The sequence below is a fragment of the Pezoporus flaviventris genome, unplaced genomic scaffold, assembly GCF_033815535.1.
Source record: "Pezoporus flaviventris isolate CSIRO_AGI_PZ_B2104156 unplaced genomic scaffold, CSIRO_AGI_Pfla_v1 ptg000036l, whole genome shotgun sequence".
Classification (NCBI taxonomy): Eukaryota; Metazoa; Chordata; class Aves; order Psittaciformes; family Psittacidae; genus Pezoporus; species Pezoporus flaviventris.
Genome location: NW_026892584.1, coordinates 2,006,215 through 2,023,601, shown reverse-complemented (window position 1 = coordinate 2,023,601; position 17,387 = coordinate 2,006,215). Strand labels below are relative to the sequence as shown.

General features: G+C 38.2%; 1 protein-coding gene across 1 annotated transcript in view; it reads right to left on the bottom strand.

The window, feature by feature from the left end:
- SPON1 (spondin 1) overlaps nucleotides 1–17,387 on the bottom strand; it is a 195,429-nt gene that overhangs the window by 37,964 nt on the left and 140,078 nt on the right. The window lies entirely within an intron of this gene.

Here is a 17,387-nt window from a genome sequence, read left to right as displayed (position 1 = left end):
CACTAGCAGTGAGAGACTATGTTATTTTTGCATCATGAGCTGAAGGGAAAGGTTTCAGAGTGATGCACAATGACATGAATAAATAAGACAATAACCTTTGTAATGGGGAAATACCCCAAGATAATATTACCAAGCTGAGCCTTGTTCTGGTAACACTGTCACAGAAAGAGGTAGCTGTGCTGTATGCTGGGCTGTTAGTCCACATGTAGTAGTTTAGTGGCAAAAAGTATATCCTGGGCTGTCAAATTTGTGACTCTCCAACAACCCTTGTCACCAGAAGAATTTAATTTACCAGGTTAAAAAAAAACAAAGACACAAAAATAGCTCTTAATATGTTACAGATCTACAGATCACGAGGGAGACAAAAACTAGATTCTGCTGCTCTTGGCAAACTAACAAAACATGTGAGCATGTATGATATATTATTTATTATCCTTATCTGGGTAGAGGATATAACAAATCCATGGTGGATGCACTACAATCTCCTCCAGGTAAAGCCATGGATAGCACTTTGTGTTTGCTCTCCATTTACGCACATGAAAATTACAGTGTGAAATATAGCAGCCATCTGTGGAAGCCCACAGTGTGGCAAAGCATTGTACAAAGATTATTTCCTAAAGTCTGTAGGAATTCCTGCATCAGCAGTTTTAAACTTTATATTGGCACAATAAACCCAGGACAAAGGCAGGACCACTAACAAGGCTCTGATGCCCAGAAGACATCTATCACAGTTTTTAGATGCATTTTCCCCATCTCCTTGAGGAATCCACCCCAGTAAATCACTGAGAGGAACACACAGTTTACAGTTCACTCACATGACTTCTACCCCAATTACACTAAGAAACCCACCCCATACGTCACCAGTAATTGGCATTTCCAGCAGAGCTGACCTTTCAGTTTAGTGATAATAGTGCCATTTCCTGCTAGACAGCAATAGCTCTGATACCCCAGACTAGCTCCATATACACCCCTGTTTAAAGAAAATAATTTTTGCTGTTTGTTTCTACCACTCCCAGTATAATCTGGCTCTCTCTTTTTAACCAAAGCAGGGTAATTATGGTGCTGATAGACCCGCTCTGTAACACAGAGAGTTTTTAGTCTTGGGAATATTTATGTGACATGACCTCTCACTCAGACTGAGTGAACGGATAAGACACTGCTTGAAAATCCCTTTCATAAACACTACTGCTTTGCCAAAGCCTATTCTACATTAGATGAAAATCTGACTCTATAAAGGCAAGTGAGTATAGAAAGATTTAATCAAATTCCCATACTACTAGTGCAGTGGGACTGAAGAGAACACTATGATGAGTGGAGCAGAGGCACAGTGGGCAGCTGGGTTCCCTGGGGCAGGCTCTGGGCCAGAAGCAGAAGCCTGAGCTACCGGCACAACCCTTGCCCAGCTCCTGCTCCTGAGCAGAACCCAGCAGAGTAGGGCATCATGCGCGTCCAGGCTCACCTATGGAAATCTTCTTACCTCCATGCCTGCAAAAGACAGGTTTCCCCTCAAAGTAATGTAAAAGGAAACTGATAAATTAATGAAGTTAAAAGTCTGAAGTTATAAGACTTTACTTGTCTTTCTCTGTCAATGGAATTTGCCTTAACTTTTAATTTTCCTTGTTTCAGCATCTCAAGACTTTGCAGCCACTCCGACCTTCAGTTATTTGCCTTGAAAACACATCTGCATTCAAAATTATTAAATGCGCATTGTACATCCCAAAGGAAGATTATTATGAGCATAGATGGTTACATTTATTAAAATAATACACTGCTTATCTAATACAAGCCAGTAATTATGTCACTGACATTCAAATCACTCATATCTGAAAGAATTTTCAAACTAAAAGTGTTATTCAAACTAAAAATGCAGATGATGAGTAAATGACCTCTAAGTAATAGCTTTGGAGAAAGTGCAGAGGGAAGGAAATAAACAGAGCAGGGTGCATTCAGACATCCCAAAATTTTTAAGGGAGGTTAAGATTCAGGTGCAACAGCTGAATTCATGACCTGAACAGTAACCAAAACCCAAAGATGCAGAATCCAGCATTCTGTTGGAATGAAAATGCACATTTTTGGTACCTAGAGATCCTTAACAATTATACAGGATTAAGCTGCAACTTGAATTAAATAATTGTTACTCCAGACTGATATTCTAATTATTCAGTCACCTCCATCATACAATTTTTAATAATTAAAAATTAAAAACAAATTAAAATATAATGTGTACAATAATGCCAGTATGTATCTACTACTACATTCAGTAATAGGAAGACACCTCAGTAGATGGTTTGTACAGTAAGGAGTTTCCCTTGGACAAATATTTATGTCCTTGTAAACAATCCAGCAAACTGTGCATGAGGTCTGGGTGTCAGTTCTGTGGCAGCCTGGGCAGCACAGCTCCCCTCATCACTCGTGGTGCTACCAGCCTGTCTCTCTCCAGGTTCTGAAGGGAGCAGGCTCCAGAGTTCATCCAGCACAGCAGTGACCTTCCTCTACCTCCAGTGGACCTCCACATTCCTAAGGGAACACGATAAACTCAAAGAGGCCAGGCAAACAGATGTTACACACCGCACAAGTTCACAGCCTCATGAACAATTCGTAGAAAAGGTCTGATGCTTGGATTTGCTGGCATCAGCTATAATTTACTGGCAGATGGGAGAAACTGAGAGGATACAAAATGCCTGAAGAGAAACCCACAGATTAATGTTATGTAACTGGTTGATATAATCCAACTGCCTTGAAAATCCAATTGCACAGATTTTGTAGAGGCATACAGGGTTTATGAATTTTAGTTAAAGTTTCTTTGCTGTATTACATTTGAACTCATTTTTCTTTCCTCTTCATATTTCCAAAGTTTATGTTTGAAGTAAACAAACTCAGATTCATGTCAAAATATGGCAAAAAGATCTAGAATCTTTCACTGTTGTATGTTGCAAGGTGTCATCATTTATGTATTTGGCTGGGAAGCAATGACTCCCAAGTAATGGAACTGTTAGATTTTTAAAAAGAAAACTACATCATTTACAAAATGATGGAGTGTCAAATATTACAATGTCAGAACAAGTTAAAGAGGACACCGAACCTCTTGCTTGGAGCTGTTGAAAATCCTTTAGGTAAAGTCTGATACACATCTCTTTCAACAATAAACCTGGGGGGGGGGGGGTGGGGGGGTGGGGTGTGGGATGGATGGGGGGATGGGGAGGGCAAACAGGAAAGGGCTTACAGAGTTTTCAAGCCTGTGTTGTGCCCTTTGTGCATGTGGAAGTTGTCAAAGAATAAATCTGGACTACCTGTCAGTTTTTACAGAGATACACAGGAAAAAAGTCTCAACCCTCTTTCCTTTTCTCATTTAAGGCAGTTTCATCCTTTAGTACAAATCACAGAATTGATACTTGGGAATTTGCAGTTGAGTTTTTGCTCAGCTTTGTTTGTGCAAATGGGTATCATGCAACAGAGTGCAGGTTCTGCTAAGAAGGGAGCACAGCGCTGTGCTATGCCACTGGCAGCCTCGACACAACCAGTTGAAATAGGATGACTGCTTCTTTACATGCCTAGAATATGCTCAAAAAGTCCAGTGAACCCAAAGTAGTTTCTAGATTGACTTCAATATTTTTTGGATTTGGCCTACATTAACACGTGCAAAAATAGCAATCAATTCTCCTTCTCTTCAGATCCTCTTTCTATATTTGTGTTTCAAGTTGGGGGCGAGTGGTTGACTCAACAGCAGTTCTTTATGAAGGTGCTGTCCTCCAAAAAGTCCTAATAGCATGATTTCAGAAAGTTGCCAATGTCATTCTAATACAGCCGGCTTACTGATGTCCTCAAGTTGGCAAAAATTAATCACTTACTTTAGATCCATTTGTTCCTGCAATGTACAAATGAACATGCACACAGAATAACGGCATTAAATGGCAACAAATATAGAATCCCATAGTGTGAAACCACCGCTAAATTAGTTCATCCAGCTGTGCACTTCACAAAAGATTAAAAACATTTCCTCATCTTCAAGAACAGAAAGTGGGATACAGCTCAAAAAAGCAGCACTGAAGATGGAATTTGATTTGAAGTTTTTCTCAACCAAGGGAATTTAAAGCAACTTTCTTAAAGGGTAACATCCGTTAAAAAAGTAATGAAAGCTTTCAGCTGAAGTTTTAAGCATTGTCTGAATACCTTTAGAATAAAAGAGAGATTAGTAGGATCTGAAAAGCTGCATAAACTGTTTCATGTGCTCCTGCTGCTTTTTGGTAACTGATGTGATCAGTATATTTTCTGAACTGGAACTTATTTTAAAAAGTGTCTCTTATTACTAGTATTTTATGTGTGCCAAATTACATTAGAAAATGTTAGTGTGCAGATCACTTAGCACTTCAAAATAATTATTTGATTCAGTTCAGCTAAACACGTGACTGTATTATCTGATATCGAAATCAGAGTCAGATTCAGTCAACTGTGGGAATGAAAAAAACCTGTTCTGAGACAGAGCTTCAATGCACTCAATTCACACCACCGTTTGGCATTCATTCCATTGTTTTAGAGCAGAGAACATTTAATTCCTTCTACAACACTCATCTTTGTAATATCCACAGTAGACTCCTTTTCACAAGATTCTTAGAAAGTAGAAAAAGCAACATTATTCTCAATTCACAGATGATTAATTGAGCATCTTCTGGAAACAAACCTACATATCTGATTTTTAAGATAACATCTGCACTGCAGGATCATCCTTGCCCTCAAAAAATAATTTGTTATTGAAGAAGAGATAAGATGAGAATGAAGAAGTATAATGAACAATATGTCTTCTGTGGGGAATCAAATGCTATGAAAATGAAAATGATATAGTGCTTTGGGGGCATAGCTGTGTGCTCTTAAAAGCCAATCAGTTTTCTGTGATTAATATATAGACATTATTTCCACCTTCACTCTATGCAGACACATAGAAATCACTTCAGGATGTGAAAAGCATTTATTCGGTATCCCTAGCACTTCTTCAGTTCCTGGAAATAGTTTCAGACTAACAGAACTCTTCAAGACTCAGTTTTTGGCTTCTTGTTGCTACATACGTTATATAGTTAGATACCTTGTTAAAAGGTGCTGTTAGGAGGAAATATTTGACAGACAATACAAACATCTGTTTGCACACTTTGAGCAGCCAGATAGGCTACAAAGAAGCCTTAGGGTTCAGCACTGAAGACAAGAGGTTGCTTATATTATTCCTCTTATGGGCTGATGCATCTTATTCATTGATAAAAGCTCATGTTTACTTGGAACTGATGGCATGAAGATCACTTCTGAAAGCAGACACCTCCCTTCTAAACTAGGAATGGTGACAGTGTTTGCTACAGTGCTCTACTAGTGGTCATACCTTTATATAGGCCCAATTTTCTACCAAAGGTTTATGTTTAGGACTGTCTTTCAACTGTCCCTGCTGCTGAGTGAAAGACTACCTAGATGATGTTGCTATCTATTCTGATGAAACTACCACAGCCTAATAAAAGGTTTCAATTTTGGGGCCAGAGTGCAAGACTCACGGTTAGGGTACTTGCTGGAGAAGGAAGAATTCTGAGCTCTGGACAATGATTTTGTTTTTCATGTAACAACCTCTTAATGCTAGAAAGATATTAGCACTATAATTTTAATTTCAAGTACATGTAGTTAGATTCTACTTAAGCTATAAGTGAAGTGTACACATCTATTTTCTTGTGGGTGCAGCCAAGGAGATTGCTGAAGTTGCCCTGAGCCTCAGTGCTGAGATGCAGTTTTTCTGTTCTTTTTAACATGCAGAGACTTTTTTATGAAAGAATGTGCAGAAGCTGGTTTTTTTCCATTCCATAAAAGAAAGAGCATTTTTGAAAAGGTTAAGCTTTTAGTCACAAATTAGTTCATTTGGAAGGGGAAAAATAAAAAAAAAAGTCCAGAATTAAATTCTAAATTCTGTTAAATTCTATGCCTAATGTAGATTATAGTTAAAGGATCACAGACTTGGGGTTACTTTAAGCAACAGCAAAAACACATTTCAGTCAGTGGAATTATACCAGAATTGTGTTTGCCCATTTTACTTTGACTTCTCTATGTTCATGACCATTATTTTGAGGCAGCTGAGAAAACAACACATATTACAAGATATATAAACATGCCTGAATGAAAGCCATTGTTTGGTCATAGTACATACAAATTCAGTATTTTCCTGTACAAATACTTTCTTTAATGTCTTTAATTAAAACGTCTTATTTCTTTTCTTCAAAAAATGGGTAATGACATTTCAGGGAATACAAAATCCGTGGGGTTTAGTTCACCAAATAAGAAAACCTGGGGGAATTTTCAGACTTTTAGTAACATCCACTCAATTACAAAAGCACTATTTGCCCCATCCCTGACAGCAATCAAGGCCAGGTTGGACCGGGTTTTGAGCAACCCGATCTAGTAGAAGGTGTTCCTGCCTGTGGCAGAGAGTTGGAACTAGATGAGCTTTAAGGTCCCTTCCAACCCAAATCGTTCTGTAATTCTAAGATTTCAGGGCTGAGATAGATAAGAAAATACTGCTGGGATGCAACTGAAACAAACTGAGACGAAACCATCTCCATTTCAGAAGAGCATGTAACCAGTGCTTCAGACAGTCCCAGCTGAATCACTGAGCTGTACAGCAAAGCTCTCCTGTACTTAGCAATTCTATAATTCACTTTAACAAAGAAAAAACTCTGTGTTAGATAATCAGGCTGAGAATTTTCCCGAAATGTGGATATTGTCTATATTTTCCAGGAACTATGGAAATATACGTTGAAGCTACAGTTTCAGGATGGTGACTTTAGCTGACAATGTATGCTTAAGAAAAGCTTTTAAAAGGGAATTATACTAATTGTAATTCCTGATTTTATTAAAAATTACTAGTATGGGAATTAAAAAGAAGTTTTGTTACTCTTTATTGCTACTCTTAGTATATAACCCCAAAACACTGACTCACTTTGCATTAACAGCCTTCTGCATTACTTGTCCCACAGGGTTTTCTTTCGATGAAGTGGCTGTTTCAGGAGGTGAATGTAGGCTGAAATTAATAACAGAAGTGTTGCTAATGGCAACACTGGAAATCATATGCTCTATTTTATTTCCATTAAGGTGCAGTTACATAATGTAGGGTGTCCCAATAAAGCAATAATTCATTTTTGCATAGTACAAAGCTTAGCAGTTTGTGTTAATGAGCCCTAGCTATGCTCAAAGTACTTTCTGTGGCTGAGCAGGTTTTGTAGAAAAGGGTTTCTCTTGTGAATCCACTTCTTGACTGCACGTTGATTTTTTTACTCCACATTTTGCTTAATTCTTAGAATGCTTTGCTGTCTTTAGGACTACAGGAACATTACAGAGTCCTAAATTACTTACCAGAAACAAGGGAATATCTTTTCACTGCCCTTAGGGATGATTGGTTTTAAGGTAGGAAATTAAACTAGACTTTCAAGCTGATTGTAAGTGGTGTAAATCCCACGCTCTTCTTAATAGGTTTATCCAACCCATACCCTTTTGCCCTCCTCCTGTCCTAGCTTGACAATTTCATCAATCCTCTAGACTAAACTAGCCTTTAAACCTATACCTAACTGCTATAAAGCTACTGTTATTTTAAATTTACAAATGATTTCGAAATACATGAGCACACCAGAAAAGAAACAGAAGGGAAAAAAAAACCACAAACCAATCCAACACACCAAGGCATTCTGTGTATAATAAAGCAGATGTATGCACCTGAATGGCAACCTGCAAGCAGCAAGACAAACACTGCATTCACTGGAGATAATGAGAAAAGTGTTTTAAAGCATTAGGTTCACTCAGCATATCCATGTTCAGGTAACTACAACATCTTTTTTCTCAGACTCTTTCAAATAGTTTCAAAACAGACAGGAATGAAAGCACTGAGACAGGTTCTTGGGCATGCTATGAATTTGTGAGCTCCAGCTGCTTAAGTATCCGCAGAAAACCTAAGGAGAAGGCTAGGCCTGCTCTGAGAAGAAGCCCAGAGAATGGGGACAGAAAGATCCCGTTTTCTGGCAAATGCCGGCAGTAAGATTCCAGATATCGCTATTATTCATCCTGCTGCTGCTCTCTGACATTACTCAAAGATAGTAGCTTGAACACAAGCAATTCTTTGGATAATAACAAACGATGTTAAAGAAGACCATAAAATTAGCTCAGGAGGTAAGTTTTCTTGACCCCGATGGTAGTTTGACAAATCAATGTTGGGGTTAGGTGTTTTTTTGCATTCAGAATGTACAACTGAAGTATTCTAAATGCGCTTTAACTACTGTACAGAGGCAATCATAACAGCTTCATATCCCTTCAGTAAGATGTGTCTAAGCCACCCTGTACCATTCCTTTCCTCAAAAAATACATAAGCCCACAAAAAAAAAAAAAAAAATATAGCCTTTAAACAAATTAAGGAATTGAAGATCCTACCATGAATTACATTTTTAATAATCTGCAAAGCAGTATTCTCTTAGAATCAATTTCACCTCTTCCTCTCCCCCTACACTTTCAGCCATTGCCATGACAAACAGGTTGCTGCCCTCCTGGACCATTTCTCTGGCACTGTGCAGTCTCATGGTTTATGCTTTGGCATTAACTGGCTCAGAATTTAATGACCAAATCACACTTGTCTCAGATTTTAAATACAGTCATCTCAATCTCTGACAGGACTTTGGAGAGCAGGGGTTTAAGTGGAATGTCAGAGTTTTCTCCAAGGAATGGAGATGTTGACATTTTTCCCACTGGGGCTGCCTTTGCCGCCTCCTTTCTTTGCAACTCCCTTGCCTTTGAAAAACAACTCAGCCGACACCTGTGTGACTCAAAAGACTATCTACGTAGCTCTCCACAGACAGCAGCTACATCTGATAGCCCCGATTCTGCTTGTGTACATTAGTTTTCTCATCTTTGCTTCTGCACTTTGGTATGCTGGGACAGAGAGAGAAGGAAACTGACTGCACTATCCATCCTGTGGGCAGGATTAGCTTTCACAGTTGACAGCTTTTATTTTTCAGACAGGGAACTCCTGTCCTGTTCCTCAGCGTGGATTTGTATACTTTTAGAAAGGTCTTGTTTAGGCAGATGCTACGTGGATGCCGTGGTGTGCTCCCCACTCTATCTGGCTTCAGCTGGACTCTGGAGTGATAGGTAACACCACAATAGCTAAGGGCTCTAAATTTTGCTCAACACCCAAGGACTAGTACAGCATGCTACAACTGATATATGTCTAGTATGCGAATATAACCCAATCATCCTACTCCACAAATAGCAGACAACCCAGAGCCCATTGAGGTCTCCTGCATGGCAGTGGGCTGCATGCTAGATCTCCCCTTGAGCAGGGATCCCTCTCAAGGTTACTTCTTGAGGTTGAAAGACTCCTTACCATGTCAGATAGTAAGTGAATTGGGAATAAGAGCACTGAAACTTCAAAATCGTAGATATATGATATAAGGGAAGGATAGATTGTGCACATATAATCCTTTAGACATAAACCATTCACCAAGTCTGGGAATAAGTCTAAAGGCAGTTGCTACTAGACTCCCCTCTGAAAAGGAGTTTAGGACCCAAGAGGGTCTTTCTGACCCTCAGGATGCAACAGGAGGGTGTCCCTGACAGTTCTGTCTGACCCTATCCTCTACGCAGTACACAACCAAGTGTACTTTGCCTGTTAAACCAGTTTCATTTACCATTGGCCTCAGTTAACTCACATTTTTTCACTGAACTATATCCTTGCTTCTCTCTTGTGAGTGAAGTGCATCATTCCATCCACAACAATGGAGGCAAATCCAGAAACTGAGACTGACCAGCAAAGTCATCTTGTCACTGGTATCACTTTTCAGAAAGATCAGGGGCTTGAGCTGGGCAACACTGTCTCCCATCTCTGATGGCTTTCCAGCACTTACACAGTTGGGAATGGTATTATGAGGTTTTGATTTTGGTTTTGTAAGCCATTTAGCACTAAGTTTTCCCTCAGAATAGTGAAAGGGAAGTCAGGTGAAGGTTATCTCCCTACCTGGTGCCCACAGGAGCTTTAAGAGCCTCAGATATCTTTAGATCAGTTAATATGGCTATAATTTACACGTGCCATCAAGCAGAATTAATATATGAGAGATGAATTATATACGATTACAGCTTTAAAAACAGTAGGAGATGCTATTAAAATGACATCTGCAATTGATGTACTTAACATACCAGGGAAGAACTAATAATTCCACTGTTGAAAGTAATGTTTTGGTTTCTAGCTGTTTACTTAGAATAGCAAAAATAAAACAGAGAAACATGAATTAAACCCTATAGCCACAGTGCTGTATGTCAGCCTTTAGTAATGAGAGATAAATGGGTGATGTTGTCTCTGTAATAAGCCAGACATGAAGAAATGTGTTTGTTTACCGAACATCCCTAAAGGACTCTGGAAATCCATAGGACATCCAACTGCTGAGCATATCATTCATATAGTTATTTTATGATCAGTGTTGTTCTAAATCAAGGAACAGGGACGGGGGCTGTTCCTTAAAAGAGGGTACTCAACATATTACTCTGATCTTGCATGCTGCAATATTAATTCTAATAATAAGAAAACAGCGATAATCACTGCAGTAAGGTCAGGAAAATGCAAGTATCTTCATTTTAGCTGTAAAATACCACTAACTGGTAGAGATGCACCTTAAAGCTGTGTGTACTGCTAAAAATTACTATTGTGATGTACATCCCTTGCTGATTTGTAATTATATTTATATGCTTATCTCTGAAGCTTATGTGCTGAAATTTGGTTTAAATTTTAGAGTTTAGCTGTTAGTCATCATGAAAAGACACAACACATTATTATGCCATGAAACAGGCATTTTGAATATTCTCTGACATATTCAGAGCCAACAAAAAAAAATAGCACACTTCTCATTCCAGAGGTAAAGCACATATTTCTGTTGTGATCATCTCATTTGTATTCCTTTAAGTTCTTTCCTAGGAACTCCATGATCTGAGCTGTACAGTATTAGAATCATTCTCAGTTCTCTTAAATCAGGGATACTGCGTGCAGATATTTATTTTCTTTCATCCTTTTTTTTTCCTTTCCCTGGAGTCCCCTCCCATATCAGCCTCTTGCTGGGGGATTTCCAGGGGACCACTGAACACAAACATTATTCCCTTCTTTATTTTGTACAAAAGTAGACTGGTACCACTGAAGTCCTAACTCTAGGTGTTAAGCCACTTTATTAAAGTCATTTTCTATCCCTTAAAATAAAATCAGGTTGTTTCTTTTCACAGATCTCTAAAGAGACTAGAACTGCTCTGTTATTGCAGGGCAAGCTTCCAAAGCGGTTAATAATCAGAGCAGCAAAGCATGGTAAATGCCACGTCTCATTAGGAAGCCAGTAGTTGGACTCTATTGACTGGAGTAACTTTAAAGATACATCACCCTTTGGCTAATCAGGATGAATGTTTTTAGTGTTCATGTTCCTAATGCAAAAGCCTGTAAAATGCACAGGTTCGTTCCATCTTGTCTTCCCCTGATGCTGCAGTTGTATGCTGAAAGAAACTGATGGAAATGTTCACTTACACCAGAACTGCAGAGGTGTACCACAGTAAGTGCTGAAAGGGTATTAAATACGCAGTTACTGTGGCATTCTCTGAAGCTTGATGAGCCAATTAATAGCACTTTGTATTTTCATGGCACCTTGCTTCAAGGACTTTAAAAATGCTTTTAAATAATGATTATGTTCTAGAGCTCTCCCGTAAATCATTTGCACTGCTGTGCAGACACAAAAAACTACAGCAAAGTTAGCAGAGCAATAAAGCACTTTCGGTTCAGAAAGCTTCTTTCCAAGCATGTTCACTGACTTCCAGCAGTACTATGGTGATACAACAGCGTGCCTTGAGAAGTAAGAGTGACAATCACACCACCACTGGTGTCATCTGTAACTGTGAAGAAGTGAAACCTGCTAATCCACAGTAAAGGTGGAGACACCAAGCTTGTTCTATGATAGTGAATGACTTGAAGAGCCACCCTCTATAATCAAAGTAATTACATGCAACCATGGCACTGTCTACAATCTGGACTGTCAGTTTGAATTTGTGGTTAAAACATTAATTAAACCAGCAGGCATGATCAAGCTGTCTCTGAAATACTTTAACTACACTAACTCTGTGAAACCAGGACACCATCAAACAGATAATCTATGTTTCAAACCACATCTTTCACAAAACCAAAGACCATGTAAAAGCAATGTAAAAGGCATGCTATAAACCAGACCCTCAGAGGGCACGTAGTTGGCTTTGAAGAATGAAAGTGAGTCTTTCCAATAGGCACCTAACTACAGTAGCATTATAAATGAGGTTGCTTCTCTGAGGAAGACAGATGAGAATGCTTAACAATTCCTTTCCTCAAATACCATCTACAAAGCTGGAAGTATGTTATATCTTATCCTGTTCTGGAGTAATTGCTTTATAACCCATGCTTTAAAAAAAAAAGAAAAAAAAAAATCAACACACCCACTCCCCAAAAATAATACCTCAAACTACTGATTCAGCCTCCTCCATCTTTACCCCACTCAGAAAGCAAATGACCTTCCGCCACTCCATCCTGTCTCGACAACTGTAATTCCAAAAGCTTTCTGTTCACCAACAGACTTCATACAGTGCTACTTGCTGTGCCAGAACCAACACAGAAGTCATAACATTTCACAGGAACTATATAAATGAAATAAAATATATTAAGCCCTAGAAAGAAATCACACAGTCAAGGAAAAGAGAAATCCAGTCTCAAGTAAGATATACCCTGATGGGCCAGGAAAACCTACAAAATATTTTCAAAGTCTGAGGACCAAGATCCACTACTCCCTGGTTTTGAACAGTTCCTGCTGTCTCATATGGTTTCTCCTCCCTACCACCCAGCCAGTTAATTAAACATAGGATATGTTCAAACTTCAGAATTACCTTAAATTTTGAGCATTATTTCTTCCTGTAAAATTTTCTCCTGTAGGACAAACATTTGTGAAAACTCTGGGAACACAGCCTGGGCCTACTGAGCCAACGTTTAATACTCTTAACCACTCAGCTTCCATTTCTCCGAAACATTCACCTCCTTTTACAGATGAAAGTAAACCTTTCTCACACAAAGATCTGGAATGATCCCAATTGCTCATAGGCTTACATCTTACCAATTATTCATTTTCTGAGTCAGAACTGCTGTATACAACAGGCAAGAACATTTGCAAGTGCAGATACTATTCACAAATAATGTTGGTTTAGTTCTTAAGTTATGGCTCTCTTTGAAGGAAACTACTACTTACTATAAGCATGTCCAAGTGAATCTGAATTTAACACTTCATAAGGTATGATCAGATTACCAAAGTGATTAGTACCCTTCTCTTTTTTTTTCTTTTCACCTGCTTTACATATAGTTCTTTGTACCTTTCACAGATACAAGAAGTTCTAAACTGCTCTCAGTAGCTCTCTCTTCCTGACCAGGAATACAGACCAAATTGTACCAGCTCTTCTCAAAGACTGCTCTCTTAATCACTATTTCCTTCAGCTGCACAAGAACGTACAAAAAGCCTTAACCATTCACAGTTTCTTTTTTTCTGCCTTCAGGTCCACATTTCTACTGATTTGTTCTGCACATTTCTCCTACAATAAATCATCCAGTGTTATTGGTCCCACGTGGCTGCATGCCTTTCATTTTTGTGGACAAAAATCCAACCATCTTATCAACTGCAGCTGCTTTTAAATACACTTTGGTGTCAGCAGTGATTTACTTTTTAATTATTTTAGGTGAGTGGTCCTATTGTTTTCTTAATAGCTGCTTTAAAGGTGGTGTTCAAAAAAATGAAACCCCAGCATCTGAGCAAGGAGAACAGGGAGAACAGGTTAATTCACAATTACTTAACAAAGTAATTTCCTACAAGTACATTCTTGATGAAAATATTGCCACACTTCCCAAATCTTTCACATTTTAGTGTGATGATTAAGGGAGTCATTTCTTTGAAGTATGTTCTAGCTGAGCATTCTTGGGAGATTCTTGCTAAAAAGACCATCAGGGAAGGTACAGAGATAAGATTATTTCTGTCTCTCTTCCAAAAGCCTGAGAGACCATTTTACCAGTTTTCTATTTCAGCTGCAAAGACAAGTTGTGAATCCAATGCTCACCAAAATTAAAGTCTAGGGATTTGATTTTAGTAGAAGGTCCATTTTTGTACTTTGATAAGCGCATGTAATTTTTTCTCTTGTCTGCAGGAGCACTTTTATGATGTATCTGGGGCAAAATTGAGCGTATAGGTAAACTGGTATTTCCCCAAAGAGAGATTGTAATCAGCAAGAACAAAACCAGCACAGTTTATTGCAAAAATGTACTCTCTGCAGTGGAAATGTGAAGCAAGAAAAGATTTATGATTGTGAAAGGTACAAGTTTATCCACATAGTTGAGTTGATTTAAAAAAGTCCTGGGAATGCATTGTATATTGCTTCTTTGACACATGCATGAACTATCAGGTATTAAAATATTTCCATAGTCTTACCAAGCATTTGATGCCCTTTCATTACACTGAAACATTAGGACCCCAAATGATAAATGTGTCCGCTGGTTTCAGATCAGGTAACTGCTTTCTATTTTTATACTACTGGCCACTATTAATCTGGCTGAATAAAGTACAGGGAATTGTACACTTATGTAACATTATTTTTGCACAGGATATGCAGAATTGAAAAGTAGCTAAAATAATATCTGTGGCCAGATCTTTCTTCTGATTCTCTGTATCTGCCAAAAACCCCAGGTAACTTCAGGGTAACTTCACAGTAGGGTGTGATATTTCCCTTTTTTTTCTTTTCCTTCAGTTTCCTCCATCCTTCTGAAGGTCTTTTTCTGTTCCTTGCAGCAATCACCTTCAAAAGAACGGAGAGGAGGAGAGAAAGCAAAAGAGCAGACGTTTTAGGCTAATGAGCAAATAGTAACAAAGTAGCTGGGCCTCGGGGGTCTTAACATTACTTTGAAGGTGGGGCTTGTTTATTCAGTACTAGAAATGTGTTTGGCTGCTGAAAAATATGTAACAATTGGTCATGATAGTTTTTCAAGAAGCAGTTTGCAGCCTTTGTCCTCCCACAGTGCTGAATTATGAAGGAAGTAGCAGGTACAGGAAGAAGCCGAAGCAATAAACCCTGCAGGACCACCCAGACAAAGTTGCACGAACAGTCTCAATTTACCCATTGACCAGACACACTGTCAGACCAGACCAGACTGTCACTGAGTTGTGACAGTAGCCTCCTTGTTCTTCTGGAGATGTTCAATGTGTGCGTGCTCTTCCTGTAGCCACATTCAGAACAGCAATGATCTGGCCCTAAATGTTTTCTGACTGCTTTCAGAGGGCACACTTAAACTCCTCAGCTATGGACTGAAAACACAAAAAAGCCACAGATAAATGCTAAACATGCAGTCAATCCGGTTTTGTGTCTAAGCTCTCCCTTTCAGACATAAATATTTATCTGCTGAAACTTAAAGCTTTACAGGCATTTCTGAAAGTAGAATCAAACTTTTGTTATTAAAAACAGAAGTATTTGTTCCTACTGGGATCTCCTGGTAGATTAGAGCAGGGAGCTCTTACAGTGTTCATTAGATCTGCATGTTTTGTTTTTCATTTATTTGCTTACCTAAGCAGAGAAGGGAAGATATATTTAGGAGCTCCATCATTCTGCAGGCCACAGAAGGCTTCATGAACACACACTGCCAGCATTTCCAGAATCTATACCACCTACATACCACTTAATCCCATTATCTTTACAACATAAGCTTTGATGCAAAGAAATATCCAGTACCTAGAAATTACATGAATTAATTACCTGAAGCATAGTCATTAAGAAAATAAACATCATGATTTCACATTCTATTTCATTAACATGCTAGGAAAAAAAAAAAGAACATTCAGCAAGTTTTTGTGTTCACCTGCAAAAATATTTCATGCCAGAGCAACATTTTAAAGTTGAAAAAAATATGAGAAAATCTCAAACAAAATGTCATGGATTTTTTCATAGTAATAACACAAAGTCAAAGACAGGTGCTGCCTCTGTGTTTGGAAAGTACCAAGACTATTTTGGGCTCTAATCTTAATAAAATAAATTGATGTGTTCTGCAGCTCAGCATGTTTGCAGCTTTTAGGTCTTTAGATGGTCAGATGTTCTGAACAGCTTCTAAAACTATTTCACTTTGATTCATTGAGAGAGAAGAAAAAGAATATAAGATTCAGAGAAGTATTAAGGTTATTGCTGATATCTGTCTCAGAAAATTTTAGAAGAAGGAAAATAGTGGATCCATTTATCTCAAAGTGAAACCAATGAAATATATTGCTTAAGGATTTCCATGAATCAGAAAGGAACATTTTAGAAAGACATTGGGAAAAAGGCATAACAATCTTCAGCCTCACAACTGGAATGCCAGTTGCAGTGGGACATGCTGTCAGTTTCTGCCAAAGGTGGAAAAATCTATTCGTCTAACTTCCAGATCCCACAAAAGAGAAATTCCCAGAAGAAACATCTAATAGGAATCACTTGGACACACTGTTATATACATTTAGATTTATTTTTTTTATTATTATTATTTTAACATAAGGCCTCTTGGTGAATCTCACTCCCTTGAGAAGCAAGAGGTCTATCTTACTTGTGGAACCCCTAGTACTTAGCTTATTTTTCAAAAAACTTGGGCTTTTATTCCAGGCTATGAAATTGAAATGTTTTACAAGGAATTTGGCCTTGGAAAATTTAGTTCTTATAATCACCACAAGCTAATGTTATTATTAAGGTGTGATTGAAGAAAGTCCAAGACCTTTATTAACCTGCAGTTCTAGAAGATGGGATTTTCTGTTTTAGATAACTTTCCTTAAAATAATTTAAGTGAAAATAATCAGGTGCTTATTCAACTTTGAAGCATAATTTCTTCTGGAATACATTATAGCTTAGCTACTTATTGTTAAATGAAATGCCTGAAATAATTCCCCTACACATTCATTACACTGATTTCCATCTAGATCAGCAGGCAGCTGGTGCCTGGGTGTCAGTACCGTCAACTGATCAATTATGACACTGAAAGCACCTTTTCCAGTCTTCTTATCCACGCATTTCTTTAAGTTCTCCCTGAGGGGTGATACGTATTTTATCTCATGGAAGTAAAGGACTTATTCTCATCAATTTATATAGGATTTGAGAGAACTAAAATTCAGTAAGAGCTTATATATCAAAATGTTTGACATTTCTAGGCTGTTTTATAAGTAAGTGCCCCAGCACAATATAGAATATATTATTGTCATCTGGTAAAAATTATTCATTTATTCATTACACACACATATCTGTAGGCAAAGTTCTTCTCCAAAATGTTCTTATTGTCTGGTGAATGGAGAACTGTCTCT